The sequence below is a fragment of the Chinchilla lanigera genome, unplaced genomic scaffold (assembly GCF_000276665.1).
Source record: "Chinchilla lanigera isolate Chin_1 unplaced genomic scaffold, ChiLan1.0 scaffold00093, whole genome shotgun sequence".
NCBI lineage: Eukaryota > Metazoa > Chordata > Mammalia > Rodentia > Chinchillidae > Chinchilla > Chinchilla lanigera.
The window spans coordinates 6,633,207-6,658,346 of NW_004955494.1; positions in this window are offsets into that span (position 1 = coordinate 6,633,207).

The following is a 25,140-nucleotide window of genomic DNA, read 5'->3' on the forward strand; positions in this document are numbered from 1 at the left end:
CAAATCTTAATTCTTCAAGGAAAAAGAGCCAATCATATACAGTGTATTCCACTTCTGTCTTGAAGGGTGAACTGTGACAGCCATTGCCCTCTAGCCATAAACAAATCAGAAACACACACACACACACACACACACACACACACACACATATAAATATTTAAAACACTGGAAAACAGGAATCTCAGGGCTGTGACTGTGGTGACTCGGACAGTGCCCCAGTTTGCTGTCAGCAGGCAGAAACCCCAGCTCAGGGATAGGAACCAAAAAATGAGACCCATGTTCTCATGAAATTGAGAGGACAAAGATCAGAGTACAGGAGTACTGCAGTGGCTGGAATTTGCAACATAGAGTAAAAGAGGAAACATATATGGAGAGAGCTCTGGAACTCTAACAGCGATTCCCTGAAAGTCTTTGACTGAATACAGATCAGTGCATACATGAGAACATTCCTGAGATTGGAAAAGAGCCCCAGAAGCAGATGGCTGAAACATTCTAGAACTCGCACAGGTTTCAGAATGTTTCCTGATCCCATTATCCAAAGTGTAATACTTGAAACACTGGTTAGAGGTGTAAAAAGGATTATGCCTTAGTTTTGAGGCTAAATTAATGGCAAATAAAAGTTATTCCAAAGCTATTTCCTCAAAGCCTAACAGCAAATGTTGAAAGGATCCAGTGCATGAGTTGCTTCACTGAATGCCAAAACAAAAGCTAACATGCTAAAGAACTACTGTATCATAAAACCTACAACCAAACAACACAAAATTCACAATAGTCAGCATCTAATTAAAATCTTCAGATATACAAAATAAAAAAGGAAAAAGAAATTTAACTCCTTTAAGGTATAAATCATCCATAAGAAATGACACAGAGAATGGAATTATAAACACTTAAAAATGCTATGTCTTCTAAATATATCAACAATATACAGAAAAATATCACCTTAACAAAGAGTTAAATGACATATATAAGAAAGACTCAAATGGATCTCCTGGAGATAAAAAACAAGTAACTAACATAAAAATAGAGCAGATAAGATTAGTATCACATCAGACAGCGCAAAATCAAGACACATAAAGCTAAAGACAAATACTAAAATAAAGCCTACTCTAATGGTTAATACATTGTGTCAACCTGAGAAGATTAGAAGTTTAACTAAGTAACTCAGCAGTTCTACATCAGAGGGTATAGAGGACATGCCCTAGGGAAGCTGTTTATGCTTGTGGATGTTGTAATGGTTGATTCATTGTGTCAACTTGAGAAGTTTAGAAGTTTAACTAGGTGGCTCAGCAGGGGTCCGGGGTCCTCACTTTGTAAACATCCTGAGCCTGTGCAAGAGGAGGGCACAGAGATGGTGTGAGTGCTACACCTACGTTAGGGTGGGTAGCCTGCATACAATATAAGAGAGGAAAAGAGGCTGGCTGCCCCCGTTTTGCTCTTGTTGCTTTTGCTGTCTGCCACCATCATGAACTGTTGCCCCTGCACTGCACCACCCTGCTTTGGAGACAGCTGATTACACGCTGAAACCACCACAAACTGTGAGCTAAATAAATCTTTCTTTTCTTAATTTTGGGTGTCAGGTACTGTGTCTCAGCAACAAGAGAAAAGACAAGGAGTGAATCAATTTTCTTTACCTTCCTCAGTTCTCCAGTTCTCAGTTCTTAGTTTTTCAGTTCTTTAGTTCTCCACCTGGATGATCTTGAAGTCACCTCCTTTGCCTTTTATGATAAACATCTTTACTCCAGACAAGCCCATAGAGAGCCGAACTCTCTCTCCCTTCTCCATGCTTCTTCCTCTCCCCTTTTATTCTCTGTGGTCAGACTATATTGGTCTTCTCTCAGTTTTGTTACCATAACAAGATCTCTTCAACTATAGAGCATTTGTGCTACTGTTCCCTCCTTCTGGAAAAATCTACTTCCCTTTCTTCAACTAGTTAGTCTTTGCTAATCCATTAGATCACAGATCAAGCACAAGTTCTTTTTTAAATTTTTAAAAAATTTTACTAGTATATGTTTATAGTACATAAAGATTATGCTTGTTGTGAGGAGTTGGTACATGTACATAACAACTTCAGTCTTTTTACTTCCCCTTCCCTTTCTCCCTACTGCTTCAGTCAAAAAAGTGACCCCATGAAATTCCTAGCTACATGGCATTTCTTTGTTTTAAGGGCCTCAGAACTGTGCTATACTTCATCTCAGTTTGTGAACACTGAGTCTTTTGAAATTATTTGATGAACATCTGTCTTCCCTAAAGGCACTATTTTAGTTATTAATGATCTATCCATGAAAAAAAGCTGAAACTACTAACTTTCATTGAAATACAAGATCCTGGAAGATCAGGCTGTAGTGAGATATCACACAATGATGAATTCCAGAGAGAAAACAAAAGCCAAGAAGTGAGAGGCAGAATATTTGCACATCAATTTTCATGGGTTGGAAACAACTCCAAAACCATACTGATTTGTAGCCACAGGCTGATGAGGCTGTCCTCATAACTGTCACCTCTTTCTGAAGCCCAGACACACACAGACTAGGAGTCACCTGAAAGAGTACATATCAAAGTGACAGAAGGAAAAGAGAATGTCACCAAGAAAAGCAACTTGCCCTTAAAGTTCTGCTAGGTTGTGGGATATTTTACTTCCATTCCTGTTTCACTGACCATAGGAAATCAAATGACAGAGCCTGACTTCAACGCGGGTTGAGAATTATAATAATTATAATCCTCTTCTAGGAAAAGGAACAGCATCAAATCAATTCAACATCAATTCAACTGACCATAGTGAAGTATTTCAAATAGTGTCTGTGAAAGGTCTGAATGGAGAACATTTTATCAAAGTAAAGTGGAATGAGAAAAGTGAAGATCACAGATGAAATTCAAGAAGTAGCCAGGAATTGTGACATGTAGAACCTTCCAGATCCTTAAAAGGTTTTACTCTAAGAATTTGAACACCATCTTGAGCTTTGAAGCTGGGAACAGATATGGAATGTTTTGTGTTCTAAAGAAAGATAAAAGTTCTAAGTGGCATATGGATAACTGAAGATAAAGAGAAAACATGGGAATAAGGATACTAGAAGGGAGTCTATTGTGCTTATCCAAGCAAAAGGTGATTATGGACATGTAAGGTAGCAGGATGTAGTTGAATTGAGAATATACTTTGACGTGAAATCCAACAGGATCTGTCAATAGATTGAATTTGTGTTATATGAAAAAGCAAGAAATCTGTGGAGAGCGGAAATTCAACTTCAAGATTGGATGACTCCTACCACAGTTGCTAGCACACTATTCAAGCAATTAGCTACATCAACATCAAAATAGCAATTCCATTTACTTTGAATTAAAGTATTGGCAAATATTAAAAAATTAAACTATTGGCAAATAAATATATTCTGCTCTGTTTGTATCCATAAAACTTAACAGCCATATACAGTATGCATCTGAAAATATCACAACAGTAAACTCACAACAGCACATCTAAAGATATCTGACCTAAAAAGTAAACTTGACTATAATCAAGTTTCTAGAGCTTCCTTGCAAGCAGAGAAAACCCAGAGACAGAGGAACAAGTTCAGTGGCATCACAAGAAAGAAATAGACAAATCCAAAGTGTAAGACACTGAAAAGGACAAATGACCCAATATTTGTCATAAATTAAAAAGAGAAGTTAAGGACCATTGTAGATTAAATGAGCCTCAAGACCATAGCAAGCAGATGTAGTATGTGAACATTGTATGAAGCCTAACACCAAAAATCTGTAAGACATTTTTGAAGAAATTTAGGAAGCTTTGATTGGAAATATGTTATTAGATGGCCCCTAAGAATTACTGCTCATTTTTTAGATGTGATAATGACACTGTGGTTATAGAATAGTATACTTACAGTCTTTAAAACTACATGTAAAAGTTAATGATATCTGGAATTAACTTTAAAATATTTGAACAAAGTGAATAAAAGAGTGGAGTAAACAAAGTTAGAAAAACATGGAGAATTTTTTAGCTTAGATGATATTAATATTGATCCACATTATTAGCCTTTCTACCTTGGGTGTGTTTAAAATTGTTCAAAATAAAAACACTTTAAAGCAAAAAAAACAGTAACTGAAAAAGAGAAGTTAGCTACAAAGACCAAGACAGATTAGAATAAAGTTTTTCATTGGAAACATTAGATGCTACATGCTTAAATCTAAAACAGAAATTACCTTATAAGCTCATGAATCAAATAAGGAAAAAAATGAATAAATTTTCAGACATACAAAGACATTAAAAGCCTACCTTGGGCTTCTTTAGCAAAGCAGAAACAAGCCCAGAAAACAGTAGAACACATGATCTAAGAAAGAAAAAAATTAGAAATCATAGTCAAAACCAGAAAATGATATAAGAAACCCACACTTCAACTAGGAAAGTAACCAAATGATCTCATCATTTTGATCTCTCGATGCACTTAAGAGATGGGAGTTAATTTTCTCTTGATGCTTTTCCCTGAAGAGACTCAGATTTAGGTTTTACAATTAGTTTTTAAGTTCTTAGTGTCTAAGATGTTATAAATAGTTTTATTTTTCACTTTGAAAGTCACTAGTCAAAGCACAGAAGGCTTAATTATGGTTTCAGAAAATAATACGTTTCTTACTGAAAATGTTTACCTTACACCCTGTGAAAGTAAGAAGATTATGAGGACAACATGGAAATTAATCAGGGTGCTAGTTTCATTTTAAGTAAGAGGGAGGGAAAAAATTGTCTAAAGTTATTGATCAAGCAAGAGAAGCTTAAATTTGATGTTTAAGATTATAAATGCAACAAATATATCAGTTAGATAGGAAAAGAATGAAAGAGAGGAAAATAAAAAGCCTATACATAATCTACTTTTATTTGTTTTTATACTGGAAAGTAAATAGATCATCCTTGAATTTGATAAATCTATAAATGTCACTACATGCTTGTAGGTAACCTCAAAAAATCCAAAATAGAAATGTGGCATAAGAATGAGCACTGGGAACTGTTGTAATACATATTTCCTTTTGCTTTACATCTTTCTGTATTGGTTGAATTTGTAGTACCATGGACATGTGTTGCTTTTATAACTATATATTTTTAAAACCAAATGTCAAATCATTGAATAAAACCTTCACTGCCTGAAACAAATTTTTAAAAATATAAATCACAAGTTGACAGCCTCTCAGATGAAAAAAATTTAAAATGAAATAAGTGCTCCATGTACAAGAAGTAAAGGTAAAATAACCTATTACTTTAAATTAAAATATTCAAGCTTAGATGAAAATAAAATTAAAGGAAATTATGTCACTAAACATTGATCTTCATTGAAATAATAAATTTTAAAAATGGTAATAAATACTCAAAATAAAACAGCCACAGACAGAAAGAAACTCAATTTCAGAAGTGATGAAAATGTAAAACAGCACAAGTATTCTGAAAAACCATATGGACATTTATTATAAAAGTGACAGAGTGTTGATTCAACGTGACTGAATAGTGGAGGAGCTACAATGGCGTTACTCAGAGAAAATCAACTAAAAACACAGGTAATTGGAAGAAAAGGAGAAACACACGTGCTGGTGCCAAATCAATCTGAAATAAGAGACTTATAGATGAAACAAAACATATGCATAGGACTGTATAAAATGGCAAAGCAGCCCACAATTCTGCCTATAGGACCTCCATAGTGTGTGAAGCAGAACCTGCCATTCTGGCAAAAAACCTGACACACTGCATAGCATGGCAAGCTCAAGCCATACAGGATAGACCGAGACTATTAGGCCCCTCATCTATTTTACTTTCCTTCAAAGAAAGGACATTGCACTATGCCAGCTAATTTCTCCAGCACACACAGGAGCAAGTGACCAGGAAGCTGGTTGTTTAGGTTTTTACTCATATCACCATTTGTTTTGTTTTGTTCATTTTTTTCGCTATTTCCTCAACTCTCTTTATTTTTTGCTATTTTCATGTGAGTGAATATTGTCTTTCATCTTTCTGATTTGCTTCAATACTCCTTTGCTTTATTCTTCATTCCATCTCTCCTGTTCTCTTTTCCAGTTTCCCAAAGTTTGGATGATTATCTTTTCTCCTTTAGACTTGCTTCTAATATATTTCTCTTCATTTATCTTTCTACTTTACCCCCACCTCTCCTAAATCCCCCCACAAGATAAAGCCACTCTACTAATAGGAAACTCACTGCATTTAAGTTCCTGGTTTATGTTGGACTGTGTTACAAAACTGTAGGTCTTGCTTCTGTGGTTAATGTTACCAAATTAATATTTTCCACAATTTGTCAGTTTCTATGTTGTGCTTGATGCTATTATTATGACTAAATGTACTACTTTACAAGTGTCTCATACCTGTCATAAACAGTTGTCCTCCCTTGTATAACAAGACTGCAACTGTCTATGATCATAATAATCACCATAACCTAGTACCAAAGGACAGGGTTTGGGGCCAAATAGATAGCAACCTCTCATTCCTAATAAACTGAGAAGGTAGGATCTTCTGTAGACACAAAGGTCAAGAGCCAACTACACCTAGAAGATATCTCTGAGCAATATACATTTCCTAGGAAAGCCTTGATACTAGTGATAAAGCTAACTACTATAAGCACTTTACAAGCATCAACACAAAACAAACTAAAATTGAAAATAGAAAACGACATGATGAAAAAGCAAACTGCAACCCCAGACCTCCAGCCCATGTAGGACAAGTCCAGGGGACAATGAGAGAGGAAATCAGAAGCCGACCACCTGAATTTTCTAAAATGATACCAGTGGAAGTTAAAAAAAAAAAAAAAAAAAAAAAAAAACAGATGAACGAGGCTATAGAAAAATCATGTAAGAAATAACCTCTCAGGTAACAAAAGAGATGATGATCATAATGAAGGGCTTGTTCAGTGAATCTAGAGTCAACACAGGTTTAAAAAAAAAGAGGGGTTTAGGAAAATGGTGGAAAACAAGAATCCAAAACATAAGAAGAAAATGGAATCCATGAAAAAGATTCAAACAGATATCCAGGAAATTCAAAATGCCACTGAAAGTATATGCAGTCATAGGAGGCATAATAATCCCTGACTTAAAATTATACTAAAAAGCTACTGTAATAAAATCAACATGGTACTGGCAAAAAAAAAAAAAAAAAAAAAAAAACTGACTTGAGGATCAGTGGAACAGATTAGAAGATACAGACACAACTACAAACACACTCAGCCATCTTATCTTTGACAAAGGGCCTAATATGTTCACTGGAAGAAAGATAACCTCTTTAAGAAGGGAAAGAAGGGGAAATTATGTAAGCACGTACATACAGGATAGCTAACATAGTTGTACTACTGACTTATATTGCTCTACAGAAAGGAACAGCTAATGATTACTTGTTTGATCAATCTTGTATATCTCTATTTGTTTTCCTGAGAAACCACTTTGAAGTTATCAATAAGTAAAACAACAACCATGGTTAATTTCCTACAAATTAACCATGGTTAATTTCCATACTTGTCTATAACTCTCTTTTGTTCATATTATCCTTATGGTATTTTGTAAATGGATGTCTGTCTGTCAATGTGTTTTCCTTCTTTTATTTTTTAAAATAAAAAAAGAGAGAAGACAGATAACCTGTTTAATAGACAGTGCTGGAAAAATGGACTTTACAGATGCTGAAGAATAAAACTAGACTCATGTGGGGCTGGGGATTTAGCTCAGTGGCAAAGCGCCTGCCTGGCAAGCGCAAGGTCGTGAGTTCAGTTCCCGGTACCGGAGAAAAACCAAAAAAAAAACAAAACAAAACAAAAAAACTAGACTCATGTCTATCACCATGCACTAAATGAAAGTTAAAATTTATCAAAATCTAAATATTAAAACAGAAATACTAAATATACTGGAAGAGAAAGTAGGTAGAAATCTTGAAGACATAGGGGTCAGAAGAGAGTTCTTGTACAAAAACCAACCTGCCTGGAAAATACTTCAAAGAATTAACAATTGGGATCTCATCTTATTAAAAAATTTTTACACATCTAAAGAAATCGTTAACAAAGTGAAAATAAAACCCTCAAACAGTGAAAAAATTTTAGCCAACTATCCCTCAGAAAAAGGACTTCTATCTAGAACATATAAAGAATTGAATAAAAATCAGACCCCCAAAATTCAAAGACCCAATCCAAAACTGGGCATTTGAGATGAATACACATTTCTTGGATGAATAAATATGAGGAACACATTTAACTCAAAAAGAAATTCATATACTGAAAGTGAGAAAATGGAAAATAACACTTCATGTGACAGGAATCCTGAAAAAAATCAGGATTAGCTATTCTATTTGCAAACAAAGTGAACTTCAAATCAAAACTGTTCAAGAGAGACAAAGTAAGTCACCGCATACTTGGTAAGGGAAAACACCAAGAGGAAGAGATACCAATAATAAATAATATTCACTAAATGTCAGTGCACTCAGCTATGTAAAATAAATACTGACAGACATGGAAAAGCAAATAAGGACTAACATAATAGTAATGGGGGACCTCAATATCCTACTGTCACAAATAGACAGATCAATTAGACAAAAAATGAAAAAAAGAAGTATCAAAAATGAACAAAACCTGTGAATAAATGGATTTACGATGTCTACAGAGTGTTCCACCGCACAATATCAGAATACACAGTTCTCTCAGCTGCACACAGCTTGTTCTCAAAAATAGACCATCTCAATTCATGAATCAAAAGAAGCAGACTGGCAGAGTGGATCAAGAAACATGATCCAACAATATGTTGTACACAAGAAATACATTTAACACAAAAAGAAATTCATAGACTGAAAATCAAAGGATGAAAAATAATCTTCCACACAACAGGAACTCAGAAAAATGCAAGAATAGCAATTCTTTTGCAGACAATGTGAACTTTAAACAAAGAATGATCAAAAGGGTTAAAGAAAGTCACTACATACTTGTCAGGGGGAAACTTCAAGAGGAAAAGATAACAATCATAAATATATATGCACCAAATACAGCAGCACCCAACTATATAAGACAATTATTAATGGACATGAAAAATCAAATAAGCAATGACACAATTGTAACAGGAGACCTCAACACCCCATTATCACAAACAGATAGATCAACTAGACAAAAATTAGTAAAGAAATAACAGAACTGAACCAAACCTGTGAATAAATGGACTTAGTAGACATTTTTATACTGTTCCACCCAAAATTATCAGAATAAATATTCTTCTCAGCTACATGTAGAATGTTCCCTAAAATAGACCATATACTACCCCACAGAATATGCCTGAGTAAATGCAAAGGAATTGAAATTATCCCATGCATAATATCTGACCATAGTGCAATGAAATTAGAAATTAATGGCAAAAGAAGCTGCAAAAAATCCATAAATATGTGGAAATTAAATAAAACCCTCCTAAACAACCAATGGGTTATAGATGAAGTAAAGGAAGATTAATTAAACAATATCTACAACTAAATGAGAATGCAGACACAACATACCAAAACCTATGGGATGCAATGAAAGCAGTCCTAAGAGGGAAGTTTATAGTGGTGAATTCTCACATCAGGAAAACAGAACAAACAGAAATAAACAATCTAATGTTACACCTCAAGCTTCTAGAACAAAAAGAACAAGACAAACCAAAAGCCCATAGAAGAGAGGAAATTATAAAGATGAAAGCAGGAATTAACACAATGGAAACCAAGAAAACAATATAAAGAATTCATGAATCGAAGAGTTGATTCTTTGAGAAAATAAATAAAATTTATAAACCCTTAGCCAACCTTATCAAAAAAGGAAAGAAATGACTCAAATTCATGCATTGAGGAATGATGAGGTTGAAGTCACTACACATCCTGTGGAAATTCAGATCATCAATACCTACTTTGAAAATCTTTATCCTCATAGGATGGAAAACACAAAAGAAATGGACAGATTCCTAGATAGATATGGATGACCAAAGTTGAATCAAGAAGATATAAAAATTCTGAATAACCCAATATCAATTAATGAAATTGAAAGTGTGGTTAAAAACTTACCAACAAAGAAAAGCCAAGGTCCTGATGTATTCACAGCTGAATTGTACAAGAAATTTAGATAGGAGCTAATAAAATTGAAAGGGAAGCAATACTCCCTAACTCTTTCCTGGAGACAAGTATTATCCTGATACCAAAACCAGAAAAAGATACAATCAAAAAAGAGAACTACAGGCCAATCTCCCTAATGAACATAGATGCAAAAATCCTCAATAAGATACTAGCAAACAGAATTCAACAAATCATCAAGAAGATTATACAGCATTACCAGGTGGGATTTATTCCAGGAATGCAGGGATGGTTCAACATATACAAATCAATAAATGTATCAATGGAGCCAGAGACAAAAACTACATGATCATCTCAATAGATGCAGAAAAAGCTTTTGATAAAGTCCAGCACTCATTCATGATAACAACCCATCAGGAAATTGGAAGAGATGGTCTTTATCTCAATCTGATAAAAGCCATCTATGACAAACCAGTGGCCAACATCATACTAAATGGACAAAAACTGAAAACTTTCACTCTAAAATCAGCAACAAGGCAAGGATGTCCACTATCACCACTCCTTTTCAGCATAGTTCTGGAAACATTAGCCAAAGCAATTAGACAAGAGAGAGAAATAAAAGGAATAAGGATAGGGAAGGAAGAAGTCAAATTATCATCATTTGCAGAAGACATGATACTCTACACAGAAGATCCCAAAAACTCCACCAAAAGACTCTTAGAGTTAATAACCAAATTCAGTTGCATGGCTGGATACAAAGTCAATACTCAAAAATCAATAGCATTCTTGTAAACAAACAACAAACTTATTGAAAAAGAAATTAGGGAAAGCACACTTTCCACAATAGCACCCAAAAAAATAAAATATTTAGGAATCAATCCAACAAAGGAAGTAAAAGATTTTACATATATGTGTGTGTGTGTGTGTGTGTGTGTGTGTGTGTGTGTGTATTTACAGTACTCTAAAAAAGGAGATTGAAGAGGATATGAGAAAATGAGAAGGTGTCCCTTGCTCATGGATAGGAAAAACGAAGATAGTGAAAATGGCCATACTTCCAAAATTGTTATACAGATCTAAGGCAATCCCCAGCAAAATACCATGAGCATACCTCACAGAAGTAGAGAAAATACTCCTAAAATTCATCTGGAACCAGAAGAGAACCAGAATAGCAAATGCAATCCTGGACAACAAAGACAAATCAGGAGGCATCACAATCCCTGACATGAAATTATACTACAAAGCTACTGTGATAAAATCAACATAGTATGGCAAAAGAATAGATTTGTGGACCAGAGGAACAGATTAGAAGATGCAGACACAACTACAAACAAACTCAGCCACCTTATCTTGACAAAGGGGCCAAACAAGTTCACTGGAAGAAAGATAGCCTCTTAAACGGTGCTAGGAAAACTGGCTCTCTACATGCTGAAGATTAAAACTAGACCCATTCTATCAACATGCACTACACTAAAGTCAAAATGAATCAAAGATTTAAATATTAAAGCAGACACACTAAATCTACTGGAAGATAAAGTAGGTAGAAATCTTGAAGACGTAGGGATAGGCACAACCTTCGTGAACAAACCCAAACTGCATGAGAAACACTTCAAAGAATCAACAACTTGGATCTAATCCTATTAAAAAGTGTCTGTACTTCAAAAGAAATCACCAAAACAGTGAACAGACAGCTCACAGAGTGGGAAAACATTTTAGCTCACAAAAAGGACTTCTATCTGGAACATATAAAGCATTTAAAAAACTCAGACCTCCCACATTCAAAGACCCAATCCAAAAATGGGCATCTGAAAGGAATACACACCTTTCAGATAAAGAGATACAAATGGCAAATAAATACATGAGAAAAGGTTCAACATCATTGGTCATTTGAGAGATGCAAATTAAAACAGCACTGAGACTGCATCTCATCCCAGTAAGAATAGCTACCATCAAGAAATCAACCAACAACAAATGCTGGAAGAGCTGTGGGAAAAAAGAAACTCTTCTCCACTATTGATGGCAACATAGACTGGTTCAACCACTTTGGAAATCAGTCTGGGAGATTCCTCAAAAACTAGGATTAGAGGTCCCATTTAACCCAGTCATTCCCCTTCTGGATATCTTCCCAGAAGAATTAAAAACATCATACCACAATAATATATGTGCACTCATGTTCACAGCAGCACAATTTGTCATAGCAAAATTTGGAAACAACACAAATGCCCATCAATGGAGGAGTGGATAAGAAAAATGTGGTATTTTTCTACAATGGAATATTACTTAGCTATAAATAAAGATAAACTCAAAGCTTTTATAGATAAATGGATGCAACTAGAGACCATACTCATAAGTCATCAGACCCACATATGTAAACACCCTAATGTCTTCCTAGTGTAAGAACCTGAAAGAGTAAATAAAACTGAAACATACAATAGATACTGGGATGAGGGAAAGAAGAAAAGAAAGAAAGAAGAGGAAAACATATATATTTTATATATATATAATATAAATAAACGACACCAATTTATATATATATATATATATATATATATAAACACAAGATAGCTAAGATAATTGTACTACTAATTTCTATTGGTTTATTGAAAGGAACAGTTAATGTTTAATTGTTTGATCAATCTTGCATACCTATATCTGGTAATCTGAGCAGCTACTTTGAAGATAACACTAAGTAATACAACAGTAATTGTTGATTTCCTATCATCTTGTTTTGAAATTCTGTATTGTTTTTATAGTTTTGGTGCTGTTTTGTTTTTGTATTTGTTTTTATTACTTTGTTTTTGTTTTTTTCTCTTTAAAATAAAAAAATAACGTCAAAAAGAAATTTAATGCATTGAATCAATCTAACCGTGGAAGTAAAAGATATTTACATTGAAAACTACAGTGCTCTCCAAAAGGAGATTGAAGAAAATCAGAGAAAGGAAAGATACTCTTTGCCCTTGGGTAGAAATAATCAACACAGTGAAAATGGCCATACTCCCAAAATTGCTATATCTGTTTACTGCAATCCTAAAATACCTATATCATACCTCACAGATTTAGAGAAAACAATCCTAAAATTCATTTGGAACCAGAGGAGACCTAGAATAGCAAAAACAATTCTAGGAAACAAAGGCAAGGCAGGGGGCATCAAAATCCCTGACCTGAAATTATACTAAAAAGCTACTGTGATAAAAGCAGCATGGCACTGGCAAAAAAAAAAAACCACAAAAACAGAACTGTGGGTTGGTAGCACTGATTAGAAGATTGAGAAACAACTCCAAATGTACTCAACCACCTTATGTTTGACAAAGGAGCCAAACACATTCACTGGAATAAAGCTTCTTTAACAGTGGTGCTTGAAAAACTGGCTTCTCATACGCTGAAGACTCAAACTAGACCCATGTCTATCACCATGCACTAAAGTCAAAATGGATCAAATATCTAAATATTAAAACAGAGACACTACTATCTCTTCTGGAAGGAGAATATGTGGAACTCTTGATGGCACTGGTGTAGGTAAGGACTTCATGAATAAAACCCGACCACACAGGAGGTATCACAAAGAATCAACGACTGGGATTTCATTTTTTTAAAAAACTTTTGCACAGCAAATCATGAACAGAGTAAAAGGTCAACTCACAGAGTGGGAAAAAAGTTTGCCAGCTGTTCCTCAGACAAAAGATTAATATCTAGAATATATAAGGAACCCAAAAAATCATACTCTTCCAATTTTAAAGAGCCAATCTAAAAATGGGAATCTAAAATTAATAGACACTTCTCAGATGAAGGACAAACATCAAATAAATATATGAAGAAATATTCAACATCACTGGTAATTCAAGAGATGCAAATTAAAACAATGCTGAGATTCCACCTCACTCCAGAAAGAATGGCAATTATCGAGAAATCAACCAATACCAAATTCTGGAGGGGCTGTGGGGGGAAAGGAACCCTTCTTCACACTTGGTGGGAGCGTCGACTGATGCAACCACTGTGCAAATCAGTGGGGAGATTCTGATAACTAGGACTAGGACTGGAGGTACCATTCAACCCAGATCTTTCCCCTCTTGTTATCTTCCCAAAAGAATCAAAAACATCATACAACAGTGCTATATACATACATCCATGTTTATATCAGCACAGTTGGTACCAGCTAAATCTTGGAAATACCCCAAAAGCTCATCAACCAAAGAATGGATAAAGATTTTTTTATGCAATGGGGTACTACTCAGCCATAAAGAAGGATAGACAAGATATTTCTAGGTAAATGGATGCATCTTGAGACCATATACTTAAATGAAATAAATCAGGCATACTTGTACAAATATTGCATTTTTCTCTGGTATGAGAAACCAAAAGTGTAAATAAGGACCAAATATACAGTAGATATTGCAAAATATGAAGAAAATGTTCAAATGGGAATGAGAACTGGGGGGTGGGAAGGAAAGGAAAAGAAAAAAATGAGAAAGGAAAGAAAAATGAAAAGAAAGTTTTGTAAATAAAGAAAGCAAGAGGGGTTAAAGGGAAGGGAACGGGAAGAAAAGAAGAATCAAGATATATCATGTACAGATACAAATTCCCTTTGATGAATGTGATCTTTATGTATACCTAAAATGAACTAGTAAATTTAATCAGTTTTAAAAATAAAAGTAATAAAAACAAACCAATTTCTTCTCATATGTGAAGCCTGTGGGAATTACATCCAAAGAAAATAGAATACGAAAAACTTATATAAAATATTTCATTAGCTGCAAATTTTTGGAAAGGCATGCCAGCTTTAATAAACTTTTACGATGCATAAAAATACACTATAACCCGCAAGAACACTTATGAAAAAATGTATTTAGATATTGAATCTTAGATTTAACATAATGAAAAATGAAAATTTGAGAAAGTATTATGGAAAAAATTCAATACATATAACCATGTAATAAAAGCAATTTTTCTACTTCCTAATACAAGTAGAATCAGACAATAATATGAATAGCAATAAAGTCACCTGAATTATAATAAAACCAATACATTCCAAAGAAATCATTGGGCTTCAGAAGTTTAGTTGTACCAGGGATTAGAATTGCTTTAAAAATTGAATACATTATTGTATATAATTTTTTAATAAAAACTAATTTATAAAACATTTTTTTCAAGGGCTACTTTAATGAGTGTTCTGAAATACATTTATTACCTTTGAAAACTCCCTTGAAGCTATAATAAGCCTAAGATGCTCAAATGTATTTATTCTAAGAGGAGTTATTGTGGTAGTTCTGGACTAACTTCTATGCTTAGATACTAGCAAGGTACAGGAGAGAAATCAGAAACATATAAAGCCTTGTAAGATGTTTCTGGTAACTTCTCCAGCAGTAAGCTAGGGTGAAAAAATAGTTTGGGTGGTCTTTTTCAGATGAAATCAAAATGGCTGCAGTTTGGAAAAATTGTCTCTAAGAAAACTGGTGGTTTTTTATTTTATTTATTTATTTATTTATTTTGGTTTTTTGAAACAGGATCTCACTTTTTAGTTCAGACCAGCCTTGAACTCACTATGTAGCCTAGTCCGTCCTTGAACTAGCAGTAATTCTACCTCAGCTTCCAGAGTGCTAAGACAGAAAATCAAAATTAAGGAAGAAAACCTTCAAGTATAAATATGCCAAGAGTGCATGAAAACGCAAACAAAAACTTTACCCACAAAATAGAAAAGTGTTTATTGAGAAAGACAGAGTAGGACTTATGTTATCAAGTGAGCCTCAGTTATTCTGCCTAAATCCAGGAAACTTTAACGGCCTCTAGGACAAAACCTCTTCTAAGACAAATAGAGACAGTGCTCACTTTGTCCCTGTCTCACACGTTGAATGTCCACTCCCCTTTCTTCATAATTGAGCAGCTGCCACTGAAATACATCAAATCTTTGTCTTTTTCTTTACCCAGAATTCTTTATCTTCCCAGTTGTAAAGTTGCCAATGGCCTAAATCAGCCTCCCAAGTAAAATGTGTTCTGTCATTCATGTATTCATTCCTGTACTCATTTGATTATTCATCTGTCCATTCATTCATCAAATATGTGGCACTGTGCTGCTTTGAGGGTGCATATTAGTGAACACAGTGCCGCTGCTCTCACAGAGGTAGTAGATAAAAGATAAGTTGGACACAGAAAGGAAATAGGAGTCTTCTTCATCAGGCCTCCAAACATAACATTTTAATGACAAGAGTTTCCACTTATTGATAGGCAATACATAGCTAAGGAAGACAAGACCCAAATTATCCATGTGGCTGATTCTGATGTCAGCAACACAAATCAATTGTCCTCAGGTTGTTGAGAATAAGAACAACACATAAGTTGCTCATACCTTTAATCAATTGAAATGCATCCACTAAAATTCCTAAATGATAGACAAAGATAGAAACCAATACCTCTTGTTCTCCACTCAATACAGAAAAATTACTTGAATGGCATAACTGACATTTAGCCTTAAGAAATAGCTCCTCAACTTAGCAGGTTAGTCAAACCTGGGAGATTTTTTAAGACAACATAAATAGAGCTGAGACATAAATTAAAAATTTAAAGCTTATTAAAAATAAAGAAATGCCTGGCATGGTGATGCACACCAGTAATACAAGCACTCAGGAGGCTGAGGCAGAACAATCACCATGAGTTCGAGGCCAGCCTGGGTTACATAATGAACTCAAGGTCAGCCTGAACTACACAGTGAGAGCTTGTCTCAGATAAAAAGAAAAGAAAAAGATAAAGGAACTGACTCTGATCTATAGAGCCAAACTGATACAGAGAAGATCACAACTCATGATATAAACTCCATTAAAGCTAATCCCAGGCCTCCCAAAATTCAGAATCCTGGGTGTTTTTTTCATTGCTGAGTTTTATTTAAGAGATGGGAGGATCTCTGCCTTACCAGGTTTCCTCTAGGTGAAGTTAATCTCATTTAAAGGCAAGAAGAAAATTTATAGATTTTTTTCTTACATTCTTAGACTTGTGAAAATTTTCTCAGGGCTGAGGTATAACTCAGTGGTAGAACACTTATCTAGAATGCACAAACCCCTAGGTTTAACTGTCAGCACTAAAATAATAATGATAATTAGTTTTTAAAATTTTTTCAAAAGGAAATCAAAGAGGATACCAGAAAATGGAAAGATATTCCTTGCTCATGTATAGGAAGAACCGACATAGTGAAAATGGCCATACTCTCAGAGCTGTTACACAGAATTCATGCAACCCCAATTAAAATCTCATTAGCATACCTCATGAACTAGAGAAAGTATTCCTAAAATTCATTGGAAACCAGAAGAGACCTAGAATAGCAAAAGCAGTTCTGGTAACAAAGGCATGGCAAGGAGTATCTCAATCCCTGACCTGAAATTATAGTTCAAAACTGCTGTGATAAAATCAGCATGGTACTGGCAAAAAAGAACAGACCTGGGGATCAGTGGAACAGCTTAGAAGTTGCAGATGCAACTCCAAACACATTCAACCACCTTGTCTTTGACAAAGGGCCAGACATGTTCACTGAATCAAAAATAGCCTCTTTTAGCACCCTACTTGGTAAGCGCAAGGTCCTGAGTTTGATTCCTGGTCCCAAAAATAAAGTAAAAATCAAAGATAGCCTCTTTAATAAATGGTGCTGGAAAAACTGGCTCTTTACGTACCAAAGCCTAAAACTAGACCCATATCTATCACCATGCACTAAACAAAGGTAAAAATGGATCCAAGATCTAGATATTAAAATAAAACACTAGGTGTAGGCAGAGACTTCATGAACAAAACCCATACTGCTCGGGAAATACTACAAAGAATCAACAAATGTGATCTCACTTTATTAAAAAGATGTTGCACAACAAAGGAAATCACGAACAGAGTGAAAAGACAGCCCATACAGTGGGAAGAAATTATAACCAGTTTTTCCTCAGATGAAGGACATATTTAGAACATAAATAATACAAAAATGAAGCCCCCATATTTCAAAGACCAAATCCAAAAATGGGCATACGAGATGAATACATACTTCTAGGATGAAGAAATAGAAATAGCGAATAAATGCATAAAAAAATTTCAACATCACTGGTCATTCAAGAGATGCAAATTAAAACAACATCGAGGTTCTATTTCACCCAAGAAAGAATGGCTATCAACAAGAAATCAACTAATAATAAATGCTGGAGAAGCTGTGGGGAATAGTAGGCTGGTGCAACCACTGTAGAGATCCTCAAAAAACTAATATTAGAGGTCCCATTAATCCCATTCCTCTTTTGGGAAGAATTAAAAATATCATACCACAGTGGTATATGTGCACCCATGTATATAGCAGCAAAATTTGTAATAGCTAAATCTTGGAAACAACCCAAATGCCCATCAACTGAGGAATGAATATGAAGATGTACTTTTTAAAATATAATGGAGTTACTACTCAGTCACAAAGAAGGATAACTTTGAGACTTCTATAGGTAAATGGATGCAACTTGAGACCATAGTCCTAAGTGAAATAAATCAGACCCATATGTGTATCATGTTTTTTGGGGTTGTTTTGTTTTGTTTTGTTTTGTTTAAAAGATAAAAGAATGAGAACACACTAACAAACAAACAGACATAAATAAAACAACACCCAGACAATAAAAGCAATACAGAATTGCAGACCAGGTGATAGGAAATTAACAATGATTGGGGCTTGGGATTTAGCTCAGCGGCACAGCGTCTGCCTGGCAAGTGCAAGGTCGTGAGTTTGATTCCAGAAAAAAGCTAAAAAACCAAAAAGCAAAAACAAAAGAAAGAAATTAACAACGGTTGTTGTATTACATATTGTTCTCTTCAAATTGATTACTCAGTTAAATAAATATAGTCATATAAGATTGATCAAACAATTAAACATTAACTATTCCTTTCAATAAAGCAATGAAAGTCAGTAGTACAACTCTCTTAGCTATCCTGTGTGTGTGTGTGTGTGTGTGTGTGTGTGTGTGTTTCCTTTCTTTCCTTTTTTCTTTTCCCTCATCCCATTTGTTGTTTCCTTTTGAACAGTTTCTTTCCCTTTCACAATACAGATATTGTGATAGATCATGCCATTCAGATTTTATTTACACTTTCAGATTCTTACACCAGTGAGATAGTACAGTATTTACACATGTGGGTCTGACTTATTTCACTTATGAGTATGGATCTAGTTGCATCCGTTTACCTATGAAAGCCTCAAGTTTATATTTCTTTATAGCTGAGTAATATTCCATTATATAAAAATACCACATCTTTTTTAGCCATTCCTCAGTTGATGGGCATTTGGGCTGCTTCCACAATTTAGCTATTACAAATTACACAGCTATAAACATGGGTGCACATATATGACTGTGGAATGATGTTTTTAGTTTTTCTGGAAAAGTATCCAAAAGGGAAATAGCTGGGTTGAACAGGGTCTCTAATCCTAGTTTACCAAGGAATCTCCAGACTGGTCTCCACAGTGGTTGCACCAGCATTTGTTATTGGTGGATTTCTTGATGAAAGCCATTCTTTCTGGGGTGAGATGGAATCTCAGTGTTATTTTAATCTGCATTTCTTGAATGACTAATGACATTGAACATTTTTTCATGTATTTATTTGCCACTTGTATTTCTTTATCTGAGAAGTGTGTATTCATCTCAGATGTTCATTTTTGTATTGGGTCTTTAAATGAGGGTGCGTAATGTTTTTTAGTTCTTTAAATGTTCTAAAAAGAAGTCCTTTATCTGAGAGACAGTCAGCTAAAATTTTTTTCCAAACTTATGGATTTTCTTTTTACTTAGCTGGTGATTTCTTTAGATTTGCAAAAACTCTTCAATAAAATGAGACCCCAGGTGTTGATTCTTTGAAGTATTTCCTGTGCAGTTTGGTTTTCTTTCACAAACTCTCTGCCTATCCCTATGTCTTCAAGATTTTTACTTACTTTCTCTTCCATTAGATTTAGTGCTGCTGTTTAAATATTGAGATCTTTCATCCATTTTGACTTGAGTTTGGTGCCTGGTGATAGACATGAGTCTAGTTTCAGTCTTCGGCATGTGGTAAGCTAGTTTTTCAGCACCATTTATTAAAGAGGCTAACTTTCTTCCAGTGAATTTGTTTGGCCTCCTGGTCAAAAATAAGTTGGCTGAGTGTGTTTGTGGTTTTGGCTGCATCTTCCAGCCTCTTCCATCGATCCTCAGGTCTATGTTTTTTGCCAACACCATGTTGATTTTATCACAGTGGCCTTATAGTATGATTTCAAGTCAGGGATTGTGATGCTACCTGACTTGTTTTTGTTGAATTTGCTGATTAATTGTAGGAATCTTTTGCTAGAGTTTTTGGGGTCTTCCATGTAGAGTATCATGTCATCTGTGAATAATGATAATGAAACTTCTTTCTTTCCTATCCTTATTCCTTTTATATCTCTCTCTTGCCTAATTGCTCTGGCTAATGTTTCCAGAACTATGTTGAATAGGAGCGGTGACAGTGGGGATCCTTGTCTTGTTCCAGATTTTAAAGTGAAAGGTTTTAGTTTCTATCCATTTAGTATGATGTTTGCTGTTGGTTTGTCATGATAGCTTTAATCAGATTGAAATAAAGACCATCCATTCCTATTTTCTGTAGAATTTTCATCATGAATGTATGTTGAACTTTGTCAAAAGCTTTTTGTGTGCCTATTGAGATGATCATGTGGTTTTTGTCTTTGGCTGTGTTGATATGGTATATTACATTAATTGATTTGGGTATACTGAACCATCCCTGCATCCCTGGGATGAATCCCACTTTGTCATGGTGTATAATCTTCTTGATGATTTGCTGGATTCTGTTTGCTAATATTTTATTGAGTATCTTTCCATCTATGTTCATTAGGGAGATTGGCCTATTGTTCTCTTTTTTAGTTGGGTCTTTCTCTGGTTTTAGTATAATACTTGCCTCCAGAAATGAGTTAGGGAGAATTGCTTCTTTTTCAATTTCATTGAAGAGTTTGAGAAGAATCTGGAAACATTAGCCAGAGCAATTGAAATTAAATCTTCTTTGAAATTCTTGTAGATTTTAGCTGTAAATCCATTAGGACCTGAGCCTTTCTTTGTTGGTAGGTTTTTAATCACATTTTCAATTTCAGTAATTGATATTGGCTTATTTAGGATTTTTATTTCTTCTTGATTCAATTTTGGTAATTCATATTTATTTAGGAATTTGTCCATTTCTTCTGTATTTTCCATCCTGTGGGAGTAAAGATTTCTAAAGTATGTATTGATGATCTTCTATATTTCTATAGAATCTATAATGATTTCACCCCTTTATCCCTTATTGCATGAATTTCAGTTTTTTCTTTCCTTTTTTGATAAGGCTAGCTAGGGGTATATCAATTGTATTTATTCATTCAAAGAACCAACTCTTTGATTCATTAATTCTTTGTAGCATTTTCTTTGTCTCAATTTCATTAATTTCTGCCTTGATCTTTACAATTTCCTCCCTTCTTTGGGTTTTGAGCTTGACTTGTTCTTTTTCTAAAAGTTTGAGATGCAGAATTATGCTATTTGTTCATTCTCATTCTGTTTTCCTCATGTGTGAGTTCACTGCTATAAACTTTCCTCTGAGGACTGCTTTGAGTGCATCCAACAGATTCTACTACATTGTATTTACATTTTTGTTTGTAGATACTGTTTAATTTCTTCTTTAATTTTGTCTGTGACCCATGGGTTGTTTAGGAGATTGTTATTTAATATCCATGTGTTTATAGAGTTTTTGTGGTTCCTTCTGTTATTAATTTCCAATTTCATTGCACTATTGTCAAATAGTAGGCATGTGATAATTTCAATTCCTTTGCATTTACTTAGGATGTTTTATGGGCTAGAATGTGGTCTATTTTAGACAAAGTCCCATGTGCAGTTGAGAAGAATGTGTATTCTGATGCTGTGGGGTGGAACACTCTGTAAACGTCTACTAAATCCATTTGTTCAAAAGTTTTGTTCAGTTCTGTTATTTCTTTGCTGATTTCTTGTCCAGTTGACTTATCTGTTTGTGTCAATGGGGTGTTAAGTTCCCCCATTAAAATAATGTTATTAGTTATTTGGTTTTTCATGTCTATTAAGGCTTGTCTTATATAGTTGGGTGCTCCCATATTGGGTGCATAGATATTTATGATTGTTATCTCTTCCTCTTGAAGTTTTCCCCTAACAAGCATGTAGTGACCTTCTTTATCTCTTTTGGTCATTCTTGGTTTGAAGTTCACATTGTCTGCTATCAGAATAGCTACCCTGCTATATTTGGGGGTTCCTGTGGCATGGAGAATTGTTTTCCAACCTTTGACTTTCAGTCTATGAAGTGCCCTTTGAGTTAAATGTATTTCTTGTATACAGCATATTGTTGAATTTTGTTTCTTGATCCACTCTGCCAATTTGTTTCTTTTGATTGGTGAATTGAAGCCATTTACATTAATGGTTATAACTGTTATGTTGTGGCTTGCCTTTGTCATGCTATTTAGTTACTGTTGGTTTCCTACTTTTACTCTCTGTTTAATTGCTTTCACTGCTAGGTGGTTCCTTCTTATTGTTGTTCTTGAAATTGTGGTCATTTTTGTCTCTTTCTAGAATATCTTTTAGTACTATTTGTAGGGTTGTTTTGGTGCACATGAAGTTCTTCAGTTGTTCTTTTTTGTGGAAATATTTTGTTTCTCTATTAAATTTGAAGGAGATTTTTGCAGTATATATCAATCTGGGTTAAAAGTTGTTTCGTTTTAGGACCTGGAATACTTCACTCCAAGCTCTTCTTGATTTGATGGTTTGTGTTGAGAAATCTGCCATGATTCTGATGGGCTTTCCTTTAGAGGTGATCTGTTTCTTTTCTCTAACAGCTTTTAATATTCTATCCTTTTGCTGGATTTCTGGGATCTTGATTGTTATATGTCCGGGTGTAATTTTATTTTGGTTATGACTAGTTGGAGTTCTATATGCCTGACTTACTATATGTCAGGTTCTTTTTCCATACTTGGGAAATTTTCTGCTATTACTTCTGCAAATAGTCTTCTTATGTCGTTTATGTTGACTTCTGCTGTTTCATTGACACCTGTTAGTCTTATATCGTTTCTCTTTGTATCATGTTACAGCTGTTGAATTGTTATTTCCTGGTTCCTTGTAATTTTTAAGAGATCTTTCCTTTCACCCTCATTAGCTGCAATGCTGTCTTCAAGATCTGAATGTCTATCTTCAGCTTCATTCAACTGGTTTTGCCAGCTTTTGGTGGTAGTTTTGATTTCCTGAATATCTGTATGAATCTGTTTCATGCATTCTAGTTCTTTTCCATATTGTTCATTTAATGTTTCCATTATTTTCCTGTTCTTGTGTATTTTTTATATGTCTTCTTTAGATATGCTGAGCAATTCTTTCATTATTGTTGTCATTTCATTCTTTTACCTGAGAGATTATTTCTGATCTGATTTCTTCTATGGCTTTATGGAGTTGTTTCTTTACTCCTATGTCGATGTCTCCTGGACTTGTTCTGGTTGGAGTGGAATTGTACCATTGCATTTTCATCCTTCATCTTATCATTTTGGATGTTGGAGGTGAAATGCTGAGCCTCACCCTTACCACACAGCTCACTGCAAGGTCTCTAGGGCTCCTAGATTTCCTCATTGTCAGGCTTGCTACACAATGGCAGTGGGAGGTGTGCCACCAGGTCCAGTGTCTTCAGGCAGTTGATGGACTGCACAGCTCAGATGAGAGCCCTGATGTCAATGGAGCACTGGCCTTTGGGACCAGGGCCCCCAAGGGCCTGACTGTGGATGCCCAGGCATCAGGCTGACCCACAATATCAACATAACATGAGGTACCAGACCAGGGTCCTCAGGCAGCTGATGGGACATACCTGTCACTTGAGGGCCATAGGCACAACCCAAAATGTCAGTGGGACTTGTAGCCCCTGACTGAGTTCCCCAGGTAGATGACTGAGGGTGCCCAGGGCCTCAGGCATGACCCCCAGTGTCCATGGGATGCAGGCCCCAATTCCCCAGGTGGCTGTCTGATGGTGCCTGGGACTAACATGCTGTCCACAATCACCACAGGGTGCAGGGTACCAGTCCAAGTTCCCCAGGTGACTGGATGATGGCACCCTGAACTCAGGCATGACTTGCAATGTCTATAGAGTCTGGGGTGCCAGTCCAAATTCCCCCAGCAGCCGACTGATGGCTCCCTGAACTCAGGCACAACTCACAGTGTTCACAGAGCATGGGGAGCCAATCTGAGCACCCCTGGAAGCTGGTTAATGGCATCCTAAACTCAGGTGCAACTCACAGTGTCTGCAGAGCACTGGGCGCCAGTCCAAGTTCCCCCTGTAAAGATCATTTTGTCTCACTAGTGTGAGAAACTGAACAAGTAAATAAGATCCACAATATACAATAGGTATTGTGAATTGGGGAGACACTGTTCAAAAGAAAAGAGCAATTGTGAGAAGGAAACAAGAATGGAAGGAAGGGGAAAGAAAAAAAAATACATATATATACTCAAGTTAGTTAAAGTACTTGTGCAGCTAGTTTCTTTTAGATAATTGAAAAGAAAGGTTTGTGCTAACACTGTTTGGGCAATAGTTCATGCCTAAATCTTTTACTCTGAGCAGCTACTATGAAGATAACAGTATGCAATGTAGTAATTACTGTTACTCTCCTATTAGCTTGTTTTGAAACTCTGTTACATTATTTTCATTTTCATTTTTTTGTTTCTCTCTAAAATAAAATTTAAAAAATAAAACTTTCTCAAATGAGTCATCACTGTATTTACTTTTACTTGCTAAGGGGAAAAAAGAAAGACTCTTCTATTTAATCAAGATAAACATTTATTAAAGTTATATTATTAAAGTTATATTATTAAAGTTATAATTAGTAATTTGGATTATCTTATTCATGACAATCAATCAGCATGAGAGGCTTTCAGGAACAAGAAATTCACCTTCCATAGGCAATGTGCTAAAAATTAAATTCCACTTTCCTCAAATAGTAACTCAAGATATTTCTTAACATCTGGCCCTTTGCACTTGAATTGTGGTTTCTCTGTTTACAGGAAATGATCTTTGGAAATGTCTACAAGTTCCAAGGTTATCAGACAAGAAAATTTGCTAGAATGAACTTTGTAGGCCAAAAACCCTAA